The sequence below is a fragment of the Malurus melanocephalus genome, unplaced genomic scaffold, assembly GCF_030028575.1.
Source record: "Malurus melanocephalus ecotype Western Australia unplaced genomic scaffold, MMel_1.1 scaffold_376, whole genome shotgun sequence".
Classification (NCBI taxonomy): Eukaryota; Metazoa; Chordata; class Aves; order Passeriformes; family Maluridae; genus Malurus; species Malurus melanocephalus.
The window spans coordinates 184,938-191,661 of record NW_026623608.1 but is presented as its reverse complement, the minus strand read 5'-3'; positions in this window follow the sequence as shown (position 1 = coordinate 191,661).

Below are 6,724 nucleotides of genomic sequence, written 5' to 3'. Positions count from 1 at the left end.
AGTCAAGATTTGAGCAAGCAAATTTTCTGTTTTCCCCTCCTTCCTATCTTTTGTCACTTCAGGGTGAGGGAGCACAGAAAAACGTCAATTTTGGGGAGGAATGCTTTAATCGTGAACTAAGCATTGTCCCTGAACAGTGAAGGAGGAATGTTCAGGTCCTCTCTAACCTTCCCCCAAAACAGAAAAATTGTGCAAGTCCTGCACCTGCACTGCAGCCAGGGAGCACGGGGTGATTCTGACTGCATCTGCCCAGTTTTGCCAGTCTTGAGGACTGTGTTGTGCCCAGCAAGTGGATGGACACGTTGTCTAGACAGAGGAGAATCTGTGAATTAYATGGATTACATGGATGTAGCACACATATGGGGGCACTTGTGARTAACAAAAGCACAGAGCTATTTCCTACCTCACACAGATGGGTAAGTCCACTTTGGAGATCTCTGCAGACTTGTGAAATCAGGATGACGTGTCTGGAATTCTTCCTCTCCTCTCCACTGCTGAAGTAACTCAGGCAAATTCATGTTGGCAGCTCCTTTAAAGACTCCAATTTACCCATTTTACATAATAACTTTCAGCTGCATTAAACACAAACACAAAAAAAACACCCAGGTAGCACCAACGCTGGAGYCTAAATTTGGATTACTCACAGAGAAAATACACAAAGTCTGAATGATTTTGCAATTATATCATAAAATAATTTTTACACTGAGRTGGACTGCATGGGACACATCAGTCTGCACCCAGAGGGAAGTTGTAGAAACAAAGTTCTGCACTTCCTGAGGCAACTGAGGAATGGCAAATACATCAACACACCTCTAGACCTGCTGGTTCCTACCAAATCCAGAAAAATCCAGTCTCCTGAGGTGTCATAAACCCCTTCTCAGATCAGCCCTGCCAAATGCAAAGTGCAAGTCCTCTGTGATAAAGGATCCTCGTATTCCATAGCTCCTGCTGAGCTTTTGTTCCAACTCTGGAGCTGTCCCACTCCTTGTATTTTCATTTGCTGGGCATAAGAAAACCTTAAATCATAACTCTCAGATTAGATTCATTTGGTATTGCAATTTCCAATCTAAATTTTAATTGACCCTTTTACTCTAGCATTGCATTTTATCATTATGAATTACTTGGAGGAATACACATTACAGAAGCTCCATAGAGCAGCTGAATGTAAAATTATTTACTTTGAAACTTTCTTTTCTTYTTCTCCAAATTGTTAAAAAAAGAATGTGCAGACACAGTAACAGAAATATGAGGTGACAGAAGAGAATGGGCCAGATCCTTGTGAATCAGCTCCATTTTACCAGGCACATAAAACTAAACTGGCCTCAGCTTGATGTAACTGATACATCTCAAAAATGAATGCTAGACATGAAATAGCAAAAAGGCAGCTGAGCAGAATTTATCTTATGGGTTTGGATTTTTTTTGCTATTACTCATTTTCTATATTTTCAAAATATTCCTTAATGCTCTTTCCTTTCAGAAGGAAATGTAAGTCTCTCCAAATAACATTTACAAGCTCAGCTGCAACCTCCTCCATGGTAATTCAGTCTGGCTGTTTGTTACTCTTTGTGAGGAACAGTTCTGCTCGAGTTCTCCACAGAGAAGAAAACAACTCTGTTTTCCTGATGTACTTCTGATTCAAATTATTGAAGTGCAGAATGGAGAAATGAATCAGATAAAGGCATGGGAAATGTGTAATTCATACCTGGCTGCCGTGATGAGCACAGAGCACACAGGGAACTGATAAAGCTGTGAGTGTTAAAAGAAGTTTAATGAGAAATGATATTGACCTAAGTGCCAGTGTTATCAGCACTACTACATTTAAAATAAATGAATTTAAAAAAATATTTAACTTGTACTTCAGCTGTGTCTACTGACAAATATTTTAGTTTAAACTCTACCTCTGATTTCCATTAAAATACCTTGAGATGAGAATAGCAAAAGCAATCTCCATCTTTGTTTCCCATAGTCCTATAACTTTTTATGSTCTTATAATCAAAAACTATTCCAACTTCTCTCCTCTTTGTAACTAATTCAAAGACAGATGTAACACCTATTTTTGCTACCTCCTCTCTAAATGAACAACATTGTTTCTGTGCAGCCTTTCTGAAAGTTTCCAGGTGCRAACACYGGGGTGCAGTGCACAGAGGGTGTTCTGGTTATTGCTGGCACAGAGCTGAATCCAATTCAGATTTTCCCCACCCTGTGTCTACCTTGATGTAGGAAATGTCACCCAGCACAGGGTCCTGAGGCTGCAGGGGAYGACACCAGRTCACCCTGAGTGGGAACTCAACAAMMTCCAAACCATCACAGCTCAAAGAACCCCACATTTCCTTCCATCACTTTTTGAAACACAAACCACCCTTCAAACACTCCCTATGGTGTTCTGGAGCCATTACATTTCCCTCAGTCACACCCCAGTGCAGGCTGGAAGAAACTCAAATTATAAAGTAACTCTCATGATTGAGATGAACTATCAATAATCATCTATTTTAAAGTGCAGCATCCTATAAATCCTCCTAATTAGTAAACTAGATGTCTTCTTTTCAGCAAACAATCCCCAGCCTCCCTCCTTATTTATTTCCCTGAATTCAATTATGTTTGCACCTGCTGGCCCAATCACCTAAATGACAGATTCTGGATGGAAGGGAGAAGCTGGGCCATAAACAATAATTTCATTATAGTTCAATTTAAAGTATTTGCCTGCACCTATTTTCTCTGCTTTATGAAGAATGTTGATGCKATTTCCTCCTCTGTGGCTCTGCACTTCTGTCAGGAGATGCAGCAGCACCAGCAAGAATTTCACACTGCTCCCAATCTATCCTTCACTGCTSACTCCATAGGAATCAAAGCTGAGATTTTCCTGGAGGGGAAGGACCATTAGAATAAAGAGAGACGTAGTGATTTCCTAGTCTGGGCTGAAAAATTGATGAAAGTAAACAAAAATTAGTTGGTTGCTAAAAGGACCCTGTAAAATGAAAGTTAGAAAATATTTCATTAGAATATAAAAATAACAGAACTACTTTTGCCATGAAAAGACATGGAGGAGGAGATACTCTCGATGTTATTTACCTTCCATGGGACTTYAAAATCCATCTACTCCCTAAATCAAATTATTCACTTTTCCAAAAATCTTCCTGAATAAAATTTGGTTTCTGAATAAAATCCTGACAATTTCAAATAGAATCTAAGCCATTCCCTGCCTTGAAGGGATAAACAACATAGAAATGGATTTTCATGAAACTGTAGAGGCACACAGGCTTATCCCRTAGGAGCAAAAGGAGAGATTGGAGACTGAAATCTTCTTTTGGTGCATTTTGTTCTTGAGTGGAAACTCAGCAACATCCAAACTATCATAGCTCTACAGCTCAGGAGCTCAAAGAAATCCACATTTTTTCCATCACCTTTTGAAAAACAACATACCTTCAAAATATGTTCTGAAGCTGTTACACCTTAAATGTTAAGGCAATATTGGGCAAAATTATTAAATTACCATGGTTAGCTGGCGACAAATTGTAATTTGGGAGAGTGTGTAAAAGTGGATTGTGTACAAATGAAAACAGTAATTAAAGGAGAGGCAAACAGGCAGCTAAAGCCCTAAGAGAGCAGCCCTGGAAAGAGGAACTGCACAGCATTTTTATGTAACACGTGGGAAAATTGTGCAGCATGGGAGTTTTGAATGTTAATTCTGCAGCTGTACTAAATCCAGTGTGTCAGACTCTGTCTGCAAGCRAGCCAGATTTAAGGAAGCACATTTTTACTGCAGCACAGGAGGCTGGAAAATGGTGAAGTTGGTGAAGTTCACCAGGAGGAAGTTTGTATAGGAGTCTAAGATGAATTCCAATATTCATTCAGCAGTGTTGCACTTCAGAAGTAGTTCTCAGTTAAGTAGCAAATACTTCTGTAAGTATTCTTGCATTATATCTTTCTATTAATGAAGAAAAGCATGGCATGAGCTAGAACTCTTCAATTAAGATAATCATTACCATAAACAGATGTTTTGTTTGACAGTTTGAGGGATATGGGTGTGCTGTGATTTAGTTCAGAGATTTTAGTTCAACTGAAGACTTAATTGAATAATTGCTAATTGTATCAAYCACAAAATCACCTCTGCTTTGATTTAACAGAAAAATGGCTGAGTTTGTCCTTGTTTTCCAAAATAAAAATAATTTTCAAAGTAAGGAGGAATATTTTAATTTCACTCCAGAAACTTTTACCTTCTGATTCAGTGTCTGCACCCTAATTTTTTAAAGCCTAATTCTACAGACACAAGCAATTACTTTTAAATTTGGTAAGACATTTAATCACTTGACCTTTTCAAACAAAAAAAAATCCTTTCCATATTTGTAAAGTGTTACAGGCATAATCTGGATAATCTTATTACATGACAAACATGGTCTTACTCGTGGATAACACTTCCTAACAAACTAACACACCCCTGTTAAAACAAAATCTTCTTTTGTTGGAAAAGAAGTAGAAAAGCCCCCCATACCCTTAAGAGAATTTTAAGTATTGTCACCAGGCTAAAAACAGCAAGTAAATATTAACTTTGTGAAGTGCAAAACAAGTTTTATTGACCTGTGAGGTAAATATTGACTGAAATGAAGCAAATATTTATGAGCTGACTTTAACGGGACGAATCCCCTTCACCACAGCAAATAAGATTTTGCCTACTGCATTTCTGGGCTTGTATTTATTCCAAAAGGTCTGAAAGGAGATATTTCCTTTTCCAGACATCTGCTTTTTAAAAACAAAACTGTCTTTCCTCAGTGACTAAAYTGGATATGCAYCCAGAGGGTTGGAATATTGTACAACACACAGGTTTGACAAATTGCTTTTAGACAGAAAACTCACTTAACTAAAATCTGACCAGGTAACAACATCCATGACCCTTCTTTGATTCCTATAAAGGTAAACAGAAAGTCAAATTCCATTTTATTAGTTATGCTAGARGATTAATTTGAGTTTAGAACATAAATGATATTGCTAAATATCACACATGGTGGRATTATTGGGGCTGTCCTGTGCAGGAATTGGGATTTGATGRTCTCAGTGGGTTCCTTCAAACTCAGGATATTCTATGATTTAACAAGGAAAATACAGAATAATTAAGGATATAACTATTAGCAGGTACTACAAGCAGAATATAAATTGACCAACTCATCTTCTCCTTCCTGRTAAATCCACTCATGTTTACACACATGAGAATTCATTGTTCAGYTGAACGATTTGCACAGGGATTCGCATGCATCAGATGGGGAAAATCCCCGATTYTGAGAAACTTCGAAGATTCTACTGAAAATTCTGGCACCTTTAAGGACACCCACTAGAGAATACCAACGTCATGATCATTACATCTTCTGACCTAAATACCTCCGTAATTGTCTTACAGCAGCAATTAACACACTCCTCCTAAATTCTTYAACAGCTGAATATTCTTTGAGTCACTGTGTGTAACAGATCCTCCAGTGTCACTACAAGAAAAACCCAGTTCAGAAAACAGCTTCTCTACTCGKTTGTGATGACCACGGGAATCGCTCCTTCCTGCAGATAAAGACAGAGGCTGAGCACCCTCCTGTGCAGGGAGCAAAAACTGCAGCTGCCCTTTGTGGCTCCGCGGGCTGATTCTCATTCAAAGCTTTATCTTTGCGTTAAAAAAAAAAAAAAAAATACTCCGGGATCTAATTCAGCAGCTTTGGGACAATTACATGACCCCATTGCAGTGGAATTACTCTGGGTTTAGAATGATTTCACAGGAATGAACACGCTGCTGTACACAGAGGGCTTGTAAGATTTCTGGAAACCTCGGGGAACAGGATGATGTCATTGCAATATAAAAATATCTGCTTCGAATTCCTTGCGAGTCTCCTTGACAAAGCTTGGAGGATCAGAGTTCAGCAGTGAAACTCAGCCATCACYTCGGGGATGTTTTCAAAACTGGGCTCTATTCATCACTATCTCAGACACAGGAGCTGTTTTCTTGTGCTCAAAATACAAACTGAAGTCAGGGCTGTAGAGTTGCAGRAGACAGTTTTTAAAAAGATTGAGCATTCAAAGCTCAGGAAACATTCGAATTTTAAAGGTTATTTGAGCCTCTTGGCAAGACTTTCAAATCCTTCAAACAGTTTAAACTAAACTCTCTTAATTTTACAGAAGTCTTCCACACTCAAGCAGCATTTTGGGTAAAATGAAGACAACCAATAAAGCCTTTGAATATTCAGGACATTCTGCCATTCTACAGACTCTTACCAAAAAAACTATTTTTTTTTATCATATCATTAACTAAAATTGCTTTCCCTGTATCTGAGATCAGCTTCTTTAAATTCCACCACAGATGATGCCATACACCTCATTTTCTAGCACTACTTCCTTCCACACCTTCTGATGAAAAAAAGGTGGCACAAAAGGTGAAGATTGTAATCCCCTGACCTGCTCTGTGGGTGAAGATTTCTGCAGGGCCCTTTCAAGACACAAAATAAGTTCTTCTAATATTTCTGCCCATRAAACAAGCTCTCAGTAACTTTTAACAGAGAGTAAATGTTGCAGCAGAGAGAAATACTGAGCTGCCAGGGCATTCCAGGCAGAATTCCACAAGGATCAGAGATTGTTCCAATGTTTTAATGCACTGAACAACCCCAAGAAAAGCAGGTACACGCTGATGAAAAGTGCTGATTGCAYCACTTAAGGAGGTATCACTTGTTCCTGGGAGGATGAGAAAGTCTGGGAT